The sequence below is a fragment of the Aotus nancymaae genome, unplaced genomic scaffold (assembly GCF_030222135.1).
Source record: "Aotus nancymaae isolate 86718 unplaced genomic scaffold, 86718_ANA_hifiasm-v0.15.2.pri h1tg000040l, whole genome shotgun sequence".
NCBI classification, from domain to species: Eukaryota; Metazoa; Chordata; class Mammalia; order Primates; family Aotidae; genus Aotus; species Aotus nancymaae.
This window is the reverse complement of record NW_026988454.1, coordinates 5,663,845-5,688,044: the sequence shown is the minus strand read 5'-3', so window position 1 is coordinate 5,688,044 and position 24,200 is coordinate 5,663,845. Positions and strand designations below refer to the sequence as shown.

The following is a 24,200-nucleotide window of genomic DNA, read 5'->3' as shown; positions in this document are numbered from 1 at the left end:
AACCATATGGTTTTTGTCTTTGGTTCTGTTTATGTGATGGATTACGTTTATAGATGTAAGTATGTTGAACTAGCCTTGCATCCCAGGGATGAAGCTGACTTGATCGTGATGGATAAGCTTTTTGATGTGCTGTTGGATTTGGTTTGCCAGTATTTTATTGAGGATTTTGCCATCAATGTTCATCATGGATATTGGCATAAAATTTTCTTTTTTAGTTGTGTCTCTGCTAGGTTTTGGTATCAGGATGATGTTGGTCTCATAACATGGGTTGGGGAGGATTCCCTCATTTGTATTGTTTGGAATAGTTTCAGAAGGAATGGTACCAGCTCTCTTTGTACCTTGGGTAAAATCCGGCTGTGAAACCGTCTGATCCTGGACCTTTTTTAGTTGGTAGGCTATTACCTGCTGCATCAATTTCAGACCTTGTTACTGGTCTATTTAGGGATTCAACTTCTTCCTGGTTTAGTCTTGGGAGGGTGTAAGTGTCCAGGAGTTTATCCATTTCTTCTAGATTTGCTTGTTTCTTTGTATAGAGGTGTTTGTAGTATTCTCTGGTGGTAGTTTGTATTTCTGTGGGATCAGTGGTGATATCCCCTTTATCATTTTTTATTGTATCTATTTGATTCTTCTCTCTTTTCTTCTTTATTAGTTTGGCTAGTGGTGTATTTTGTTGATCTTTAAAAAAAACAGCTCCTAGATTCATTGATTTTTTGAAGAGTTTTCTGGGTCTCTATCTCCTTCAGTTCTGCTCTGATCTTAGTTATTTCTTGTCTTCTGCTAGCTTTTGAATTTGATCTTGCTCCTCTAGTTCTTTTAATCATGACGTTAGGGTGTCAACTTTAGATCTTTCCTTATTTCTCTTGTGGGCATTTAGTGCCCTAAATTTCCCTCTATACACTGCTTTAAATGTGTACCAGAGATTCTGGTACGTTGTGTCTTTGTTCTCATTGTTTCAAAGAACATCTTTATTTCTGCCATCATTTCATTATATATCCAGTAGTCATTCAGGAGCAGGTTGTTCAGTTTCCATGTAGTTGTGTGGTTTTGAGTGAGTTTCTTAATCCTGAGTTCTAATTTGATTGCACCGTGGTCTGAAAACTGTTTGTCATGATTTCCATTCTTTTGCATTTGCTGAGAAGTGTTTTACCTCCAATTATGTGGTCAATTTTAGAATAAGTGCAATGTGGTGCTGAGAGGAATGCACCTTCTGTGGGTTTGGGGTGGAGAGTTCTGTAGATGTCTATTAAGTCCACTTGGACCAAATCTGAGTTCAAGTCCTGGATATCCTTGTTAATTTTCTGTCTCATTGATCTGTCTAATATTGACAGTGGGGTGTTAAAGTCTCCCACCATTATGGTGTGGGAGTCTAAGTCTCTTTGTAGGTCATTAAGAACTTGCTTTACGTATCTGGGTGCTCCTGTATTGGGTGCATATATATTTAGGATAGTTAGCTCTTCTTGTTGCATTGATTCCTTTGCCATTATGCAATGCCCTTCTTTGTCTCTTTTGATCTTTGTTGGTTTAAAATCTGTTTTATCAGAGACTAGGATTGCAATCCCTGCTTTTTTTGGTTCTCCATTTGCTTGGTAAATCTTCCTCCATCCCTTTATTTTGAGCCTCTGTTTGCTACAAAGGGAATAAAATACCTATGAATATACCTAACAAGGATGTGAAGGACCTCTTCGAGGAAAACTACAAACCACTGCTCAAGGAAATAACAGAGGACACAAACAGATGCAAAAACATTTCATTATCATGGTTGGGAAGAATCAATATCAGGAAAATGGCCATACTGCCCAAAGTAATTTATAGATTCAATGGTAACACCATCGAGCTACCATTGACTTTCTTTACAGAATTGAGAAAAAAACACCTTAAACTTCATATGGAACCAAAAAAGAGCCCGCATAGCCAAGACAATCCTAAGTATACACACACACAAAACAAACAAACAAAAAACAAAGCTGGAAGCTTAAAGCTATCTGACTTCAAACTATACTACAATGCTAGAGTAATCAAAACAGCAAGGCACTGGTACCAAAACAGAGATATAGACCAATGGAACAGAACAGAGGCTTCAGAACTAATGCCACACACCTACAACCATCTGATCTTTGACAAACTGACAAACCTGACAAAAACAAGCAATGGGGAAAGGACTCCTTATTTAATAAATGGTGTTGGGAAAACTGGTTAACCATATGCAGAAAGCTGAAATTGGATCCTTTCCTTATACCTTATACAAAAATTAACTCCAGATGGATTAAAGATTTAAACATAAGACCTAACACCATAAAAACCCTAGAAGAAAACATAGGCAATACCATTAAGGATATAGGCATAGGCAAGTACTTCATGACTAAAACACCAAAAGCAACAGCAACAAAAGCCAAAATAGACAAATAGGATCTAATTAAACTGCAGAGCTTCTGCACAGCAAAAGAAACAATCATTAGAGTGAACTGAAAACCAACAGAATGGGGGAAAAAATTTTGCAATCTACCCATTTGACAAAGGGCTAATACCCAAAATCTACAAAGAACTTAAAAATATTTAAAAGAAAAAAGCAAGCAACCCCATCAAAAAATGGGCAAAGGATTTGAACAGACACTTCACAAAAGAAGACATTTATGCAGCCAACAAACATATTTTAAAAAGCTCATCATCACTGGTCATTAGAGAAATGCAAATCAAAACCACATTGAGATACCATCTCACACCAGTTAGAATGGCAATCATTAAAAAATCAGGAGACAACAGATGCTGGAAAGGATGTGGAGAAATAGGAACGCTTTTACACTGTTGGTGGGAGCATAAACTATTGTGGAAGAAAGTGTGGTGATTCCTCAAGGATCTAGAAATAGAAACACCATTTGACCCAGCAATTCTATTACTGGGTATACACACAAGGGATTATAAATCATTCTATTATAAAGACACATGCACACATATGTTTATTGTGGCACTGTTCACAATAGCAAAGACTTGGAACCAACCCAAATGCCCATCAGTGATAGACTGGATAAAGAAAACATGGCAAATATACATCACGGAATACTACGCAGCCATAAAAAAGGATGAGTTAATGTCCTTTGCAGGGACATGGATAAAGCTGGAAACCATAATTCTCAGCAAACTGACACAAGAACAGAAAACCAAACACCAAATGTTCTCACTTATAAGTGGGTGTTGAACAATGAGAACACATGGACACAGGGAAGGGAAACTCATGCACTGGGGCCTGCTGGGGGGTGGGGGGTAGGGGGTAGGGGAGGGATACCAGGGGGTGAGGGAATAAGGAAAGGATAGCATTAAAAGAAATACCTAATGCAGATGATGGGGTGATGGATGCAGCAAACCACCATGGCACGTGTTTACCTATGTAACAAACCTGCATGTTCTGCACATGTACCCTAGAACTTAAAGTACAATAATAATAATAAAGTTATAAAAATAAAAAACAAAAAAACAAAGTTTAATTGACATAGACTATTTCTTGGGCTTATAAAATATTGTCATTAAACTGTACTTTCTGCCTTTGTCTTATTATTTTGTATTAATCAGATGCTGGATCTATTGACTCTACCCCTATTGCCCCTCTTTTTTTTTTGAGACGGAGTCTCACTCCGTTGCTAGGCTGGAGTGTAGTGGTGTGATCTCGGCTCACTGCAATCTCTGCCTCCCAGGTTCAAGCAATTCTCCTCCCTCAGCCTCCCAAATAGCTGGGATTACAGGCACACGCCACCACACCCAGATAATTTCTGTATTTTTAGTAGAGACAGGGTTTCACCATGTTGGCCTCGATTTCTTGACCTCATGATCTGCCCGCCTTGGCCTCCCAAAGTGCTGGGATTACAGGCGTGAGCCACCACACTCGGCCACTCCTAACTTTTTACCCTTCCATTGCCTTATATTTCTAAGTGTTGGGAGTTAATCTTCAATTTATTTATTTATTTTTTATTTACTGAAACAGAGTCTTGCTCTGTGGCCCAGGCTAGAGTGCAGTGGTACAATCTCTGCTTACTGCAGCCTCCATCTCCAGGTTCAAGTGACTTTTCTGCCTCAGCCTCCCAAGCACCTGTGACTACAGGTGTGCACTACCATGCCTCGCTAATTATTGGATTTTTTTAGTAGAGACGGGATTTCACCATGTTAGCCAAGCTTGTCTTGAACTCCTGATCTCAAGTGATTCGCTCGCCTCGGCCTCCCACAGTGCTGGGAATACAGGCTTGAGTCACCGCACCTAGCCTAACCATCAATTTAATTTGAAGATAAAAACACACTTAGGCATCAGCAATGCCCTTTCTGTCCACTAGTTGGTTTAATACATTTTTACTTTGATAATCATGCTTTTAATTTCCTGGAAATTTCTTGTTTTGATTGTTTCTTTTTCATAGTAGCCTTTACAGCTATTATTTCCTCTCAGATTTGCTCTGTCCCCCAGGCTGGAGGAGTGCAATGGTGTGATCTCAGGTCACTGCAACCTCTACCTCTGGGGTTCGAGCAATTCTTCTGTCTCAGTCTCCTGAGTAGTGGGGACTACAGGCCCCTGTCACCACTCCCAGCTAATTTTTGCATTTTTAGTACAGATGGGGTTTTGCAATGTTGGCCAGGCTGGTCTCCAACTCCTGGCCTCAGGTGATCTGACCACCTTGGCCTCGCAAAGTGCTAGGATTACAGGCGTGAGCCACCATACCTGGCCTTCCTCTCAAATTCTGCTAAGGGTATTAATTAGGTATCTTTCAAAAGTTTCTGGCATTCCCTGAATTGTATCTGAATCTTCTGGTAGCAGTTACCTGTTTCATTCATCTAAATACAGTTTTCCCCTAAATATCTAATTGATGATCTTGGATCTGATAATTCTAGTTACTTTTCTAAGTGAAAAATGACATTGATTTGTATGGGTAATTCATATTGTTTCATCTGCACTGCAAAATACATGATCCCCAAAGACTTCTTCCTGGAATGAAAGACATGTCAACACTCACAGCATTCTGTGGATTTCATGAGCAGAAAAGCAGTAAGTAGGCTGGTGACGCCCATGACTGCCAAATAAGACAAGTTTTATTTTACCTGTGAAATGCTTTATCAACTTCACTTCTGAACACCTTTTCTACTTTTCCCCAATGTTCAATGTAGGATTTCACTGCTAGGAAAAAAAAAGTAAAACAGAACTTTTCCATTGTTTTAATGCTACCATATGAGAAAAGAGAATTATTGGGCCAGGTGTGGTGGCTCACACCTGTAATCCTAGCACTTTGTGATTCCGAGGGAGTTTGAGACCAGTCTGGGCAACTTGGTGAAACCCCATCTCTAAAAAAAGAAAAAAGACAATTCGGCAAGTGTGTTTAACCTGTTGACTTAAACTGGAAACCCTGTAATTAGGCTTCAGCCTCGACCTCTTCTTCTGGATCTTGTTTGTTAGCTTCTACAGGTCATAAATGCCTTATGCTGATAACAGAATTCACTTGATTTTATTTTTGAGAGAATACATTTTGAGAATGATTCATGTAGGGAATATTTATTTGTGAAGAATAAAGTTTCCAATATAGAGATCTTATTTGAAAAATTTGCTTTTTTTCTTATTTCAAGAGCATTGATGACACTTTTTAAAAATTTTCTGAAATCAGTGATCACTTAGATGAATGTTGCTATTATCTGCACACATTGCTACATTAAACATTCCAGAATTTAAAGTTCATTTAAGCTTTCTGACACTAAATGATATTTGTCATAGTTTCAAACTTATGAAAGCAGCATAGGCCCAAAAGGACAGCAGTATATTAAAACAAAATAAGGTTATTTTCCAATGAGAATAGAGATAAATCATTTTCCCAAGGAGAGTTTACCAAGGCAAGAGACTGGCCGAAGAAAAGTAGCCCTCAGCTTCAAAGATCAAACTAATTTAAAAACACACCGTATCTTCTGCTTAGCTTTGATATATTAACACATACGCTTGTCTTAAATCATAAGGCTGTTGTCCAACAAGTCATGGCAGTCAAAAGAACTATGTCATAAAAGTGTACATCTAGTAAAGCCCTCTCTATTTTTATTTTAAAACAGTGATTTAAAAAATTTTGGTAGAATAACCTAATTTTCAAATAAAAGCTTATAGAAACCCACATACCTAAACATATATATATATATTTTGATAAATACATATATAAAGACACTGAAGTGGAGCTGTTTTGCTTAAGAAGGCTGAAGGTGGGGTCAGATAACTTCACAGCCTAGCTTCATTTGTGGTCCTGAGATACCACAAAGATACCGTTTTCTTAAACAAAACTGAAATCTACTCTTCTGTTCCATGAAGGAGAACAATCTGTGTCTCATATTTAAAACTTATAGGTATAGATATATTTTTCATGAATATTTATTAAAAACAATGAAATAAAAAATATGCCATGAACTCATTTGTTGAACATTTCCATGTAACCACAACCGTGCAAAGCACTTTACGAGAGCTGCATGGGAGATCTAAGACATGGTTTCTGAGTTCAAATAGAAATCACATCTGAAGTGGAAGCCACATTGTGTGGTGCTCAATTCCATAGCAGACTAGTGCAGCTTGAAGTATTTAAGCAGATTAACTGTAAAGGAAAAGGAGAAGTGTTACTTAGCTGCATCTTAAAAGTTTATTGGGATCCAAACAATCTATAGGAGGAAGACGGCCAACACACCAGCGGTGGAAAAAATACATTTTTGGTTGTTTTTTGTAGAGACAGGGTCTCCTCTCGAACTCCTGGTCTCAAGGGCTCCTCCCGCCTTAGTCTCCCGAAGTGCTGGGATTACAGGTGTGTGCCACCATGCCCAGCAAGGACAGATTTTCAAAAAGAGGACACAGCAGGGATGTGGTAACAAGAGGACATCTGTGTAACTGAAGTGGAAAATAACATATATTGGAGGTTGAAGGGAAATAAAATTAAATACCTAAGTGAGGAAAATATAATTAGTGTTTCAACCATCTGCTACCACTTCCTGCTATGCCCTTCCTTCTGGGAGGGCTCTATTTCCCTTCCTCAATCAGGTAAGGCTATTGCACAAATGACTTGTTTTGGCCAATGAAATGGAATTAGATGAGACCACTGTGATGTCTCCTCTCTGTTATAAGGCTGAATGTTCTCCAGATAGAACCAGGTCAACAATCAGCCTCTGTCCTGGAGTGAGGGCAACTGCAGCTGTGCCACTGCAAACTCACAATGAATGTTTAACTGAGCAAGGAATAAATCATTGTTGTTGAAACCCCTGGCTCCATTATCACTGCAGCTCAGGCAATCCTCACTGATACAATGCTTAGTACCAGATCAAGAATGACGTTAAAGTGAGGACCTGATGTCAGGGAGAATACGTATCTAGTGTAGGTTTATAAACAGCTTTCATTTCCAAACATGCTTTTTCACTCAGTGGCTTTAACATGGGGATGGGTAATGCTGAATTTGATTTTGTCTAGTGTTAATTTACATGGCAGTATGGCAGCCAATGCTGCCATACTCATTTTTTCTACTCTGTATCTCCCTCCCTTATTTTCTTTTTCTCCACACTACTTCACCAGCATCTGCATGTGTGGCATATATGTATGTATGTATGGTATGGTGGTATGTATGTATGTATGTATGTGTGTGGTATATATATGTATACATATATATATAACTTATGTTTGCAAAACATACCTGTTGCACTGACTTGACTAATGAATAACTTATTTACATACATATATACATACATATGTATATACATAAATAACTTATGTTTGCAAAACATATCTAAAACTTATATAAAACTTATAAAGTTGCAAAACCCTGAAAATTCCATCTCATGTGCCCTTCTGAAATATTTATGATGTTTACATCCCCATGAAGAAAGTAAAACAAATAAACAAAGCACCAGGAAAGTTACTCCAGTTACTTCATTAGCATGAACTTGCAAGAAAGACTGCAGGCTGTTTAACAGATAGAATATATCATAGTTCAGGAAGGCCTTGACTTACACTGACTTGACTAAAGAATAACTTATTTACAACTGGGTAGAAACTAGGAAAATCCCCACATATGCTGCCAAAGACAACAGGTATCACTGGCAACCAAAATTATTTAAGAACCATTCCTGCTTCACAAAATGATACTTAGGGTAAATGCAATCATTGATTAGTGCAATATTTCTGGTAGGTTATGGGATAACCTGGTTCTTGCATGCTGGATGGGGAATTTACTATTGTCATGTTTTTCATGTCAAAACAAATGTGAACTTTTAAACAAAAGCATTTCGAACGCACTTGTGTAATGTTTCCATTTGAAAGGTGGAAACTGACTATGCTATATTTGCAAAATACAATACCTCTCAGAGATAGCGTAACACTTTTGCTTCCAAAAAGGTTTTCCCCTCAAAGGAAGACTCTGTACCCTTGAGAATGACTCTCGAACTAATCATAGAGGAAGAACTTTCATTCATAAATTACTACTCTTATATTTCACAGATGAAAGAAATAGAATACTTAATAGATGTGTAAAAAATTGGCCGCGTGCGGTGACTCAGGCTGGGACTCAGGTCAGGTGTGGTGACTCACGCCAGTAATCCTAGTACTTTGGGAGGCCAAAGTGGGAGGATCACTTGAGGTCAGGTGTTCAAAACCAGCCTGGCCAACAGGTGAAATCCTGTCTCTACTAAAAAAAAAAAAAAAAAATAGCCAGGCATGGTGGTGGGCACCTATAATCCCAGCTACTTGGGAGGCTGAGGCAGGAGAATTGCTTGAACCTGGGAGGCAGAGGTTACAGTGAGCCGAGATCATGCCTCCAGTCTGGGTGACAGAGTGAGACTCCATCTCAAAAAAAAAAAAAAAAATTAACTGAGCATGGAATGATTAAAATATAGTTCCTTCACATATCTTTAACTGCATTGTATTCTATAAAATATTCATTTTAAAATGAAAACTTGAAAGTAAATGACCGTTCAAATTTTGAACAAGTTGAAGAAGCTTCAAATAGCAGATAATTACAAATGTTTTAAATGTGCTATGTCCTGGGGGGAATCCAACATTAGGATAAACAAGGCAAAGTCTCTGTTCTATGGAAATCAATGCAGTGCTGGAGACTGAGACGCAAACATATAATTATGTTATCTCAAACTGAATTTCAAGGAGGGAGTAACTAATTATGCCCTGAAAATGATGGACAATTTCTAGGAGGATTTGATTCTTGGGCTCTGTCTTGAAGGATGCAAGGTCCTTCCTTATAAAGAATCTACATATACAATAATACAGAGGTGGAAAGAAAGCACATTCAAGAAATAGTCTGAGATGGCTTCACCCAGAATAGAGGGCACCTAATGACCTGGAAGATGTTTTAAGAGGTTATTCAAAAATATTTACTATCTTTTTTGAGATACCATCTCATGCCAGTTAAAATGGTGATCATTAAAAAATCAAGATACGAAAATAACAAATAAAAAAATCAGGATATAACAGATGCTGGAGAGGATGTGGAGAAATAAGAATGCTTTTACATTGTTGGCAGGAGTGTAAATTAGTTCAACCACTGTGGAAGACAGTGTGGTGATCCCTCAAGGATCTAGAAATAGAAACACCATTTGACCCAGCAATCTCATTACTGGGTATATACCCAAAGGATTATAAATCATTCTATTATAAAGACACATGCACACATGTTTATTGCGTCATTGTTTACAATAGCAAAGTCTTGGAACCAACCCAAATACCCATCAATGATAGACTGGATAAAGAAAGCATGGCACATATACACCATGGAATACTATGCAGCATATACACCATGGAATACTATGCAGCCATAAAAAAGGATGAGTTCATGTCCTTTGCAGGGACATGGATTAAGCTGGAAACCATCATTCTCAGTAAACTGACCCAAGAACAGAAAACCAAACACACATGTTCTCACTTGTAAGTGGGTGTTGAACAATGAGAACACATGGACACAGGGAGGGGAACATCACACGCCAGGCCTGGTTGGAGGGTGGGGAGGCTAGGGAAGGGATAGCAGGAGGTGGGGGTATTGGGGAAGGATAACATTAGGAGAAATACGTAATATGGATGACGGGGGGATGGATATAGCAAACCACCATGGCATATGTATACCTATGTAACAAAGTTGCACGTTCTGCCCATGTACCCCAGAACTTAAAGTATAAACAAAAAAAAATTAAAAAGAATTACTATCAACTCAAGGTTTGTCATAGGAAATGATTCTGTATAGAAATTCTTTCCTCAGTTTGTGAAGAACTTTGCATTGCCTGTTTTGGAATTTATTTTATAGGTAATGAGGAGTTATCAATGGCTCGTAAACAGGGGAGTGGTAGAATCAACTTCTTTTTCTTTATTTAAGGAATGTAACTAGTGTTGGAGGTGAGGGAGACTGGTGACCAAAAGATTAGTTAACAAGAAACTATAATGACTGAGATGACAGATGATTAAGGGTAAAAACAGGGCAGTTAGGCAGAATGAATGCAGGTGAAGAAAATTATCACCAGCCACAATGCTGTGGTGAAACAAACAGGCGGCGTAGAGACACAAGAATCTGCAACAACTTTTAAGAATTCGTAACTTGTGGAACTGTTTGGGAATATTAACCAACAACAGAGGAGCAAACAGAAATGATCAGTGGGCAGTTTTGACTACTAGGAGAGATCTCAGAGTCATCACAGGACAGGTTGTAGTTGAGGCCAGGTCAAGAATCTAAGATGCCACTGTGTGGGATACAGCAGTCAAAGAAAGAACGGGAAAACAAGAGACCTGAGCAGACAGAAAGGGAGACATCAGACTCCTTGGTATTACTCCAAGTGATACTCTAAAAGCCAACGAACATGGCTACGAGGAGTAGGACACGATGTCATAAGGTCAACAGAAGAAAATACACGAGGACTATAAAAGTCTTTAGATGTAGCAATAAGGAAATCATTGGAGGAAAATTTGAGAGTTGGTGGGATTAGAAGCCAGACTGTCATGAAATCAGGAATGGAAAATAAGGCAGAGAACAAAGGTCCTTCTTTCTGAAAGTTTTGATGATGAAGACACAGTGGAAATAAGGACAGTTGCTTGAGGGTAAGGCAGAGGTGAAAATTAAGGTAAAAGGAACTGAAATATAACTGTATGAACTGAAAGTGGATACAGTTAAGAAATCAAAGAGAGAAGCTATAGTTGTAAGGCAAAGTAAGACAGAAATAACTTCAGAGATGAAGAAAGGAGGCACCCTTTTTTGAGCATTCAATGTGTACCAGATGTTTTGCTGTATACTTTCTGATGCATCGTCTAAATTAGCTAAATATTACTAATAGGTATCCCTATTAGTTTTAAATATTACTAATCAGTATCCCTAATCCACAGTCAGGGAATGATGAAGTAGAAAGGTTTATTAAAAATGGAATCTCTCAGAAGTAATGACCTCTATGTGAAGTAGGAGGCAAGTCATATGCTCCAACAGTGTTCGGAATTGGGTGGTGAAAATGGCAGAGCTCCTGTATTGAATGAGAAAGTAATTCCTGGCAGATAAGACATGAAAAAAAATATTCAGAGTGCATGGTAATTATTGTATAATAACAAAAGGTTAACCTGGGATGACTGTATTACTTGCAAGCACTAGCTCAACCATAGGTGTATTCTTATATATAAGGTCTAATGAAAGATTTAATGAACAATAGCTTTTCATTTTGCAAAAGACACAGGAATATGGTTCAAAGTAATGTTACCTACATTAATCCTCACTAATGTTTAATCTTAACTCAGTTAAGGCATTTCTATAAGGCAGCTTTACTAAAATAATGTATCCTACTATTTTACAACTATTTTATTATGTGAAAAATCCATGCTGGGAATCACTACCAATGGCTAATTTAAAACTAATTATTTCAGCATTAATCTGGATAATGATCCATAATGAATGGAAAATTAATAATCTGACATTTCAGGGGTTCCCTACTGCCCCAATTCATATGCAAGAAAATGCTTTTGCTATGTTTTTCATACATAGATTAAATATCCCCAAAGCGTTGACATATTTACAAATTATATTTTAGTTATGTATAGAATACAATGCCTAAATCTAAGTTTCAACACTGAGTTAATTAAGGAAAGTCCAATTTTATAACATTATTTTCACATGTGGAAAAATAACTAATACATAATGCTTGACCATATGGTCTGTTAGTCCTTTTTTAATTACCTACAAATCACTACACAGGTTTTACAGCTGCTACATATTATTAACTGTAGCATGTTTTCCCCAAAGATTTTATTCCTCTCTTCATACATTTTTGTTTTAACCATGGACAAAAATAGTTCATATTTTTCATAGAGTCAATTGCAGAAGACTGAATACACAGCAGATATATATATTTAAAGGAATTATGTTTTACATTTTAATTAATGTTAATTACTTGATAAAAGTTTCAGCAGACAATAATATTGAATAGTTTTCTTTTAGTCAACATTTTAAAATTCTTCATTAAAGTCTAGTAGCCTAGAACATGCAATGCTGCAGTCAGGCATTAAAATGTTGTAATAACAGTTTCTGATACAGAAACCAATTAGCTGTTTTTTTAAAAATGATGTATTTCATATAAGCCATATATAATTTGGGACAGTTGCTTTAAACAATGTTAGAATTAAAACTGACTTTTGTCACAAAATCTAGAATTATTATTATGTTTTAAAAGTATAATGACTGAATAGCATGTCAGAGAAAATGGCTGGAAATTAAAATTGAAATTGAAGCCTAAGTCCTAATAAAATGCTTGCTTCTATCCTCCCCAAAATACTTTCCTTACATCCTACTCTTTATTCAATTGGATAAACTACCTAGCTCCAGTGTCAAATCCCACCAGGCCGGGATTATGACTGATTCATCACATGCATCAACTGTGCACAATGGTCTGCACAAGTAGGTGCTAAAGGTATTTGCTGAAATAAAAGATCCATACTTTTCAAATCAAACAAGTGTCTTACTCTTATGGTGCACACATTGATTTACCACCTCAGTCATATAGTAATCGTGTATAAAAAGCCAAAAAGATTACTGAGTATATAAAATAATTGGTATCTGAAAGGCCCTTTTAACTACCAACTATAAATTCTTCCCTAAGCTTTATACTGTCCTGCCAAGCTAACAGGTTTTCTTCATACTAATACTGCACAGATCTTCAGAAAAGCTGCTATCAATTAACTTTGATTTCCCAGGCTGCCCAAACTGCTAATGGAACTTAGTAATTAAAGTTCTTTTGAAACAATCCCAAATCTGAGCATTCTGCATGATTACAGGCAGCCATCAACATTAACGTCAATCGTTGACAATGTAATATACATTGGATGTGCCTGAGGTGATCATTATCTAAAATCCTGTTTCTAGAACCTGACTTCTATCTAGGAAAGAACATGTAATGGGGATTTAAGATATTACTACCTCCAATAACTGATTCTATCACGAATCTTGTACACAGCATTCACAATCAGAAGCAAAGATCTCGTTACTTGTAATATTCCCAGTCAATTTCACAGAAAAGAGCATTGAATTCTGTGACCATTTTAAGAGGACACTTTGCCCATATCCTCCCTTTCATCAAAAATGTAATCAGATATCAATACATTGTACACGATACTGTCTTACACTTGTATTTGGAAGCAGGCTCAAATTGATTATCAGCATCCAGAATAACCTGGTTGCAATCCACTTTGCAACCAGAATGCTAACTTGTAAAGCCAAAAATCAATAGGAAACAAAATGAGTCTGAAAAACATAAAAAGTAAAAAATGTTATAGAACATTTGCCCACAGTTCAAAGGAATTTTGATCAAACTGACTAGTATAACTCAGGAAATTACAGTTATTAGTCCTTAAGCACTTCAGGTAGAATTCTCATCTTTTCCAAAGCTTCATTCAAATACAATAGATCGTAAGACCTTATAATCTTCTCGCAACACTAATGGGCCTGCTATGGTATTTGAAAGACATGGCGATCTACTATGTACAATGTTTCTGGAGAAAAAGAAAACCTTTAGAACACAGTCATCTGTATTAGGCGTCAATGAGATGTCAGGCCACCTCGGGAATGACTGTTCCACTACAGTCCACGGACACTCAAATATATTAAGCAGTCCATAAATTTAATGTCAAAATTAAATTGCAGCTGCCAACAAACACAAATAGAGGACCTGTTTATTACTTCTGTTATATTAACCAGCTTTTTGAACTAAAAACTGCAATACTAATTCTGCATTCCACCTGGAATTCCCTATAAGAAGAGTGCTTTAAGAACTGATTTTTAGTGATGCTGAGCAATTTTTCATAGGTTTGTTGGCAGCTTGCATGTCTTCTTTAGTGAAGTGCCTGTTCATGTCCTTTGCCCATATTAAATTTTTTTTTAATTGTTTTTTGCTTCTTGATTTGTTTAGGTTCCCTATAAATTCTGAACATTAGGCCTTCGTGAATGCATAGTTTGTAAATATCCTCTGCCACTCCATAGGTTGTCTGTTTAGTCTGTTGATAGTTTCTTTTGCTGTGCAAGAAGCTCTTTACTTTAATTCAGTCCCACTTGGTCTATTTTTGTTTTTGTTGCAATTGTTTTTGGAGACTTAGCCAAAAATTCTTTGCCAGAGCCAATGTTGAGAAGAGTATTTCCTAGGTTGTCTTTCAGAATTTTTATAGTTTGAGGTTTTACATTTAAATCTTTGGTCCATTTTGAGTTATTTTTTATATAGGGCGAATGGTAGGCATCCAGGTTCAATTTTCTGCATATGGCTAACCAGTTAATCATCAGAGAAATACAAATCAAAACCACAATGAGACACCATCTTACGCCAGTCAGAATGGCTATTATTAAACAGTAAAAAAAAAAAAAAAAAAGACACAGATTTGGCAAGGCTGCAGAGAAAAGGAAACACTTACATACTTATACACTATTGGTGGGAATGTAAATTAGTCCAGCCACTGTGGAAAGCAGTCTGGAGATTTCTCAAAGAACTTACATGTCACTTGACCCAACAATCCCATTACTGTGTATATACCCAAAGGAAAATAAATCATTCTAACAAAAAGACACATGCATTCATCTGTTCATTGCTACACTATTCACAATGGCAAAGACATGGAAGAAACCCAGGTGTCCATCAGTAGTAGACTGGATAAAGAAAATGTGGTACATATATACCACAGAATACTACATAGCCATAAGAAAGAATGAAATCATGTCCTTTGCAGAAACATGGATGAAGCTGGAGGCCATAATCCTAAATGAATTAACACAGGAACAAAAAATCAAATACAGCATGTTTCACTTATAAGTGGGAAGTAAACAGTGAGCACACCTGGACATAGCAATGGACAGTGTGGACTACCAGAAGGAGGGAGGGAGGCAGGGTTGAAGAACTACCTATTGGGTACTATATTCAACACCTGGGTGGTAGGTTCCATATTCTGAACCTCAGTATAACTCAATATTCCCATGTAACAAACCTGCACATGTATTTCTGTATCTAAGATAAAAGCTAAATTTTTTTAAAAAAATTTAAAAATAAATAAAAAGAATTCACTTTCGTGTGACTATAGTAAGAAACAGAAAAAGGTAAAAATAAAACTTGAAATCATACACAAAAATATGCCCAAAATAAAAATCCAGTTTGTCATGATAATTTAGCAAATGTCCTTAGATACAAATATGATTAGTAACTCTAATATAAAATAATCAGGCTAACTTCTCCATTACAAGTATATTTTATAATCATATTCCTGATGGCAAACATGAGCAAAGCTGAAATTCAAAGGATTTGTTCAGTACAATCCCTTGTGAAAATAATTTTTCATTTAAAATATTAAATAGTGTTAACTTTCAATACTTGTCATATTTAATTTATACTTTATGTGTATTAATTTTGAATGTATCTTTAGTATGTATCTCTTAGAATTCATGGCTCTTCCTTACAACCTAGATGAGCTATAAAATCACCAAGCTAGACCTTTAAAAAAAATTGTAGGCCGGGCACAGTGGCTCATGCCTGTAATCCCAGCACTTTGGGAGGCCGAGATAGGCAGATCGCGAGGTCAGACCAGCCTGGCAAACATGCTAAAACCCCATCTCCACCAAAAATACAAAAACTTATCCAGGCATGGTGGTGGGCACCTGTAATCCCAGCTATTCAAGAGGCTGAGGCAGGAGAATCACTTGAACTTGGGAGGCGGAGGTTGCAGTGAGCCGAGATTGCGCCACTGCACTCCAGCCTAGTTGACAGAGCAAGACTCTGTCTCAAAAAAAAAAAAAAAAAAAAAAAGTATCCATTTAGTCCCTGGGAAAGGAGGACTTACAACTCCTAAAATTGCAGTTTCTAGAGAAGTTCAATTGTGTATAAAACCAGATTTCCAGAACTTCACACATTTGGCTGACTGTCTAGTTGAGAAATTATGTGAATTCACACAGACCTGGAAATTACAGATTGCCTGGGCTTTGTCCCATTCACTGAATATAGAGGCTCAGTGCACCCCATGACTGGTGTTGCCAGTCCAGTCTCTTTCCATGGGACCCTGAATGTGCCTGGGATGGCAGGGAGAAAGGGAGGAGAGTTTGTGATGGGAGGGTTGGCAGAATGAAGTGTGGGAGGGAGGAAGGTTTGTGCCTAGATGAGCTAAACAAGAGACTAACAACTGGAAAACTATTTTTCATCATTGCCCTAGACATTCTAAGTATGAGTGGCATTTGAACAATGTTTAAACATTGATAACTTCTAAATAATTAGGAGAGAAAACCATAAAGGAGAAATGAGACAGTTATAGAGAATGCTAAGTGCATGAAAAAAATACCACATGGTGTAGTGGCAACAAAACTAACCAGCATTTACAAAATGGCTCCATTGGGGATGCCATTTCCTTAAAATAGTGACTCCCCTGAAACAAAAAAGCCAAAGCTCCCAGAACAGCCTTCATTCACCTCTCCATACCTCGGCTTTGGCTGTTCTCCGGGGTTGGAGTGTATCTGTAGGTGTGGACATCTACCCTCATAGGCCTCCCTGTCTAACCCAGGAGTCAGCACACATAGTCTGCAAAGGGCCAGATGGTAAATGTTTTTGGCTTTGTGGACTCCTGATGCTGCTGGTTTCTCCCTCCACCTCCTCCTCCTCTTCTTTCCTCACCCTTAACAAGTAAAAAACCCAGGCCAGGCACGGTAGCTATGCCCGTAATCCCAGTGCTTTCCCCAAGGTGCATCCTGAGAACTCACACCACAGCCTCGAGGAAGCTTCCCATTCTGCTGTTTCTGCCACAGCTGTAATCACTTCCCACAGTAGGGAGACAGTTCCATACACTCTCCTGTCTCTCTCCTCCAGCATCAATGCACGCTTCTTCAGGAAGAGCTCTGATGGCTCATTTAGCTTGCATCACCAGCCACTAGTGCAATGGCTGACACAAGAAGACTGATGGACAGAATCTTTATTTAAACATTCCCGGACTCCAGTTTTCTCACCTGTAATATTAAACATTTACTTTCCTTTTAATCTCTGAAATTCCATAATTTCACTTTTGAGAAATTCAAATACGGTACCTTACTTCAACTATTTAAATAATGAGTTTAATTCTTCATTTTGCCTATACCAAAGAACAAAGCCTCTTTTTACTTTACTTGATTTCTTCCTTTCGGCAAGTCAGTACTGGGTGATCACAGGAGTCGAGCTTTACACACAACAGTTAACAGAGGAACAGTCTTTTATATAATTTTCACATGTGGAAAGTAAACACAGACATGGGTCTTGAGAAGGGTAGTTAACTGCATTCTGAGCTATGCATGCAATTTCCAAAATAACAAATTTCCTCTATTTTTAGTCTCTGTTCCCTCTCCCTTTTTCTCTTTCTGGGTGTTTTACCCAGAAAATCAGACATCTTTAAAATCAAATCAGTGCAATAAAATGTTTGACTTTTAGGGTGAAGTCATCAATGTGATTATACGACAAGATCCCACATACTCAAAAGGTTCAAATTTGACTTTGCTTGATTTTATATGAGACTGTTAGTGTTTTTGATGCCATTTTTACCCTGCAATTCAAATATTCTCTAAGAATAGACCTTATGTCATAGTTTTGTTAACATTATTTCATCTCATTATTCAAGTTTTCTTATTTTATTGTAATAATATTATTTTCATTACTCTAAGAAATCATTTCTTAATTTGGTTGACATTTAGATCTTTCGACTGTCATTATGATTTAAGAGTTTGTTGATTCTCAATGGTAATACTATAAAAAAACTGTTCCAAGGAAAACAATTTGGTGATGATTAATAGCCTCTGATGATTCCACTAATAATTTTACAAGGGCAGATCTGTTACTTAACACAGGTGAATACCTCATCACATGATTAGCTTCCGGTTTGGGGGCTTGGAAGCCTGGTCTGTTCTGTGTGGTACAGCTAGTTGAGATATGACTCACTTTTTCTAGTCCTACCAATCTCAATTCTTCCTGTTCATTTGGTGAGTGTCATCACTGCTCTCAACCATAATGGCACAAGGCATGTTTGGAGAAAAAGCTGGCTCCCAAATGAAAATAAACAACCACTTACAAAGCATCCTTGGGTCAAGGAATTCTGTAAAAATTAAAATGCCAGGTTCTGTTCTCCTGAGTGCTGTGACTGAAATGTTGTGGAAATTATAAAAATTAACTATTCTGAAGGCATTTGCCAAATATTAGTAATAACTATATATTACTTAAATAGTAATATAATTTGCCCCCAAAAAGCTCATGTTAAATTGCACTAATTTTTATATACTCTTTTTGTTTTATTTTTGTTTTTTGTTTTTGAGATAGGGTCCTGCCCTGTCACCCAGGCTGCAGTACAGTGGTGTGATCTCGGCTCACTGCAACCTTTGCCTCCCAGGTTCAAGCAATTCTCCTGTCTCATCCTCCCCAGCAGCTGGGACTACAGGTACACACCACAATGCCCAGCTAATTTTTGTATTTTTAGTAGAGACAGGGTTTCACCATACTGGTCAGGCTGGTCTCGAACTTCTGACCTCAGGTGATTCACCCACCTCAGCCTCCCAAAGTGCTGGGAGTACAGGTGTGAGCCACCACACCCAGCCATATACTCTTAATCTTATTATTGGACAACATATTTGTTTTTTCTGTTGAAACAAGTCAGTAGAAAAAAAATATATCTCAGTGACATAAATTTTTGCTATAAGCCCAACATGAAATAAATAGCACCAAATGTTTGGCTAAAAATAGCTTTGAAATTTTTGAGCTATCTCTACCTCCTGTAGAGCAATATGGGGGAAAAAAAAAAAACAACAACCAATAAATAAGATCTAGTTCTGTTTCTAACCTTTCTATTTTACAAATGAGAAAACTTGGTACAAAGAAGTTAAAGAGATTATGCGACCTTAACAAGGTCACATGCCTTGTTAAGCACATCTTAATGGAATACATTAGATGAACTCAGGCAAATCCATGTTCCTGCTCAAGATATTAGAAAAACTTTGTTTCTGTTCTCCAGGTTTTCACATTAACAATCAAGAGACAGTGACTTGTGTAAAGAGTGACACAAAATGCAGACATTTTGTGAATGAAACAGAAATTAAATAAGCACCCATGAAGAAGGACCACAACTGGTCATGGTGGCTCACACCTGTAATCCCAGTACTTTGCGAGGCTAAGGCAGAAGGATCCCTTGAGCCCAGAGTTCAAGACCAGCTTGGGAAACATACAAAGACCCAGTCTCATCTGGGAATAGTGGGATGCACCTGTAGTAAGTTGAGAGGCTGAAGTGGGAGGATTGCTTGAGCCCAGGAGCTCGAGGTTGCAGTGAGCCATGGTAGCGCCACTGCATTTCAGCCTGGCAACAGAGTGAGATCTTGTCTAAAAAAAAAAAAAAGCAGCAGCAGCAGCAAAATAAAGTTAGAGACATCCATCGTCAGATTGAAATTCCAGGAGGTCAAACTTGCAAATACACACATTGGTGCATACACACACTCCAACGGATAAGGAACACAACCAAATATTGCTTATCATTCTAAAATTCTAAACAGTAGGGAGAGATTTAAGTCCCTGAGCACAGCTGACAGGAGTGAAAGCTGGACACACAGGTCTTCAGCCAGTACAGACCAGGGCTTGACTTTGACCTTCACTTCGAGTCCCGTGGACATTCATTCTATTCACACAGACTTTCTACCTTAAAATCAGGAAGAAGTAAAAATCTTGATCTCATATTTGACTTCTGTATTCTCTTTTCCCTATTAATTCTGCCTATCATAAATGAATTAAAGAGTAACACTATATCTTAATTAAAACAATAATTTTACCAAATCCCTGTAAATTTGGGTCATCAGATGAATGAGAAACTTGCCTTTTACCATTTAGTTTCAGAACTTCTTTAAGTCACTATTTCAAATTACTTATTCCTAAATTTACTTTGTCAATATTCATTTTCATACATTCATTTCCAATTATGATTGAATAACAGGAAATACAAAAATTTTTCTGCATAAAACTACATCCCTAAAGCACTGAACTCCAATGAATGATTGAAGCTGCTTGAAGAAAGCATCTCTAAAAGCCCTCAACTATCAATCCTACAATATAACAAAGGCAGATGATATTCTCAGAGACACTTTTATATAATTTCTTTCATAGTTTCATTCTTTAAAAAAAATAGAGGAAATGCTGAAATGTGAAGTTCCTTTTCAGCATGTAATTTGTTCTAACGATGTATTTCCCCTCTGTGAGGAGTTCTACATTATTTCTTTTTCTCCATGCTTAACTCTAAGACAATAATATTAACCTACGTTTATCACTACCCCCTCAACTTTTTGAGGCATAAAATGCCTCCTTTCCTGTTTTCTCGATGTAGAGAATTTTGCTTCAGTAAGCCTAAGAGTTTTTTTTTTTTTTTTTTTTTACTCCTAGCCTGTTTATGCTGGTTCTGTGTCAACTCATTGTAAAGGAGCGGGTTTCAAAGCTTATCACCATTCATTCTGTGACTTTCCAACTCTGTCTCCCTGGTAACAGAAGCCTACGATTATGAGACAAGAACACAAAGGATCTGCCAAATTATCTAAATTCTAATACTCTAATGTTTTATGCCCTTATTCCTATCATCCATGCATCCATTATTTTTTCCCAAATCTGAAACAATGGTCTTCATCTTAGCTTCTCTCTCTTCAGTTTCCCTCTGGCCAAGTCATCTTAAGTATGCATTCCAGTTGAATCTTTTTGAAACCGTCAGCCTGTCATTATTCCATAATAAAAACTTTCACGGTGCCCTCAAACTCTCAGAACAAAGTACAAGTACTTTTGTTTGGTATTCTAGGATCTCTAGGACTGCTATCTGTCCCGTCTTTTTTTTTTTTTTTTCGTTTTTTTGTTTTTTTGAGACAGAGTTTTGCTCTTGTTGCCCAGGCTGGAGTACGATAGCGCAATCTCGGCTCATGGCAAACTCTGCTTCCCAGGTTCAAGTGATTCTCCTGCCTCAGCCTCCTGAGTAGCTGGGATTACAGGCACCTGCCACCATGCCCAGCTAATTTTTTGTATTTTTAGTAGAGACGGGGTTTCACTATGTTGGCCAGGCTGGTCTCACCTGACCTCAGGTGATCCACCTGCCCACCTTTCACACATATCTCTATGCTTCTGTGACTCTGGCCACTATACTAGCTTGGTCAAGTTTGCCAGTCTTCCTATGTCTTCTACTTCACATTGCTATAAACATTCTTAAGTAAACAAAGCTCTCTTTTGAACTAAACATTTCCAAAGCAAAGCATATGACTAGCTTTCTTCACTGCATCCTTGTCCCTAACAAGTATGCTTATTCCTTAGGATTCTCCACCACAGTCAATGGCACCATTTCCCCAATTACTCAGGCCTGTTTAAGTATGATTTTCAACAAGGCAAAATCATGACTTTTACATAAATAAAAAATGAATGTGTGTCAGAGATCTTTTACACTTAGTAATTAATGAGGAAACCAGTAAGATGTTAAAATCATTTGAAATAAAAATTTGAAAAGCTAGGTGTTTAAAGGCAATTTTACAAAGTAATTTCAGGATAAGATTGCTGGGTTAGATATATTGATAATATGAATTAATGTCCAATGGGGCAATAAATTATAATTTTTAAACCATCTTTTCCACCAGGTGGAAATTATCTGTATCTTTACTATACAAAAAACTATAAATTAACTCCTTCTCCTACAAGGTTATACAACAGCCAAGTAAACAGAAAATCAAAAGCCTACATGGAACGAAAAAACACTCAGTAGTCACTGCCCATTTTTGTTTCAGAAAACTCTTCGGATATTCTTACTCCTTATGATTATAAACAACCCTCAAAGATTCTTCTTTAGAGAAAATGGCTAGCCTCATTAGGTTTGGTATAATTATTCACATGGATGCAAGGCAACAAGAGTCCTAATTAAACACACAGGCCTTGAGTTTGATATGAAAATCTAGAGCCTTATAGTATTAACTGTGAAAGATTAAGAATTTTGGAGAGAGATCCAAGATGGCTGATGATTAGCAGCTCGGGCACGTACCTCCCAGTGAAAGCGCAAAGAACGAGAGGACGCCACACTTTCAGACGAATATTAGTTGCTCACGGACCAGGAGATTCCCAGTGGAGGAGCTCCACGGGTCACCACGGCGACTCTTGTGGCCGGCGTGGCGGTTTTGCTGGTGCCTTAGCACGCCAGTTCTTGGTGCAGAGTCCGGAGATTCCCAGGCAGAAAAGCACCATCAATCTTAACACCGCTGTTTTGGCCGGCTCAGTGGATTGCTCAGATTTCGGCGCAGGGAATCAACAAGTTGGACGTCAGAGACCCAGTTAGAAAGTCGGTAATTATAAAGACGACAGACGGACAAATATATAATGAAGGGAAGAAACCAGCGTAAAAAGGTAGAGAATACTCAAAATCAGAATGCCTCTCCCTCTACAGGGGATTGCAATTCCTCATCAGTAACGGAACAAGGCTTAATAGATTACACGTGTGTTCCAATAACAGAAGCAGGTTTCAAAACGTGGGTGATAAGAAACTTCTGTGAATTAAAAGAACTTGTTCTAACCCAATGCAAAGAAACTAAGAACCTTGAAAAAAGGTTTGACGAAATGTTAACGAGAATGGACAATTTAGAGAAGAATATAAGTGAATTGATGGAGCTGAAAAACACAACACGAGAACTTCGTGAAGCATGCACAAGTTTAAACAGTCGAATTGATCAAGCAGAAGGAAGGATATCAGAAGTTGAGGACCAGCTCAGTGAAATGAAACGAGAAGACAAGAATGCAGAAAAAAGGATGAAAAGGAATGAGCAAAGTCTCCAGGAAATATGGGACTATGTGAAAAGACCTAATTTACGTTTGATAGGTGTACCTGAATGTGATGAAGAGGATGAATCCAAGTTGGAAAATACTCTTCAGGATATCATTCAGGAAAATTTTCCCAAGCTGGCAAGGCAGGGTAATATTCAACTCCAGGTAATACAGAGAACACCACAAAGATATTCTTCAAGAAGACCAACCCCAAGGCACATAATTGCCAGATTTATTAGGGTTGAAATGAAGGAGAAAATACTAAGGGCAGCCAGAGAGAAAGGTCAGGTTACCCATAAAGGGAGACCTATCAGACTTACAGCAGATCTCTCAGCAGAAACCCTACAAGCCAGAAAAGAGTGGGGACCAATATTTAACATCCTTAAAGAAAAGAACTTTCAACCCAGAATTTCCTATCCAGCCAAACTAAGCTTTATGAGAGAAGGAAAAATTAAATCTTTTGCGAACAAACAAGTACTTAGAGAGTTCACCACCACCAGGCCTGCTTTACAAGAGCTTCTGAAAGAAGCACTATACATATAAAGGAACAACCAATATCAGTCTTTCCAAAAGTATATCAAAAAGCAAAGAACTTTAACACAATAAAAAATTTACATCAACTAATGGGCAAAACAGCCAGCTAGCATCAAACACCGGTATTAAACTTATATATATTTTAATTGGATAAAAAGCCAAAACCCATCGGTATGCTGCATCCGGGCCCATCTTACATGCAACAATACACAAAGACTCAGAGGGAAGGAGGAAGATTTACCAATCAAACAGAGAGTAAAAATAAACTAATAAACAAAAAGCAGGAGATGCAATTCTCGCCTCTGATAAAGTAGACTTTAAAGCAACAAAGATTAAAAGAGGCGAGAAATGACATTACATAATGGCAAAAGGATCAA

The 24,200-nt window shown here is 37.6% G+C and overlaps 1 protein-coding gene across 3 annotated transcripts in view; it reads right to left on the bottom strand.

Moving 5' to 3' along the window:
* PRKN (parkin RBR E3 ubiquitin protein ligase) overlaps positions 1-24,200 on the bottom strand; it is a 1,419,146-nt gene that overhangs the window by 1,307,430 nt on the left and 87,516 nt on the right. The window lies entirely within an intron of this gene.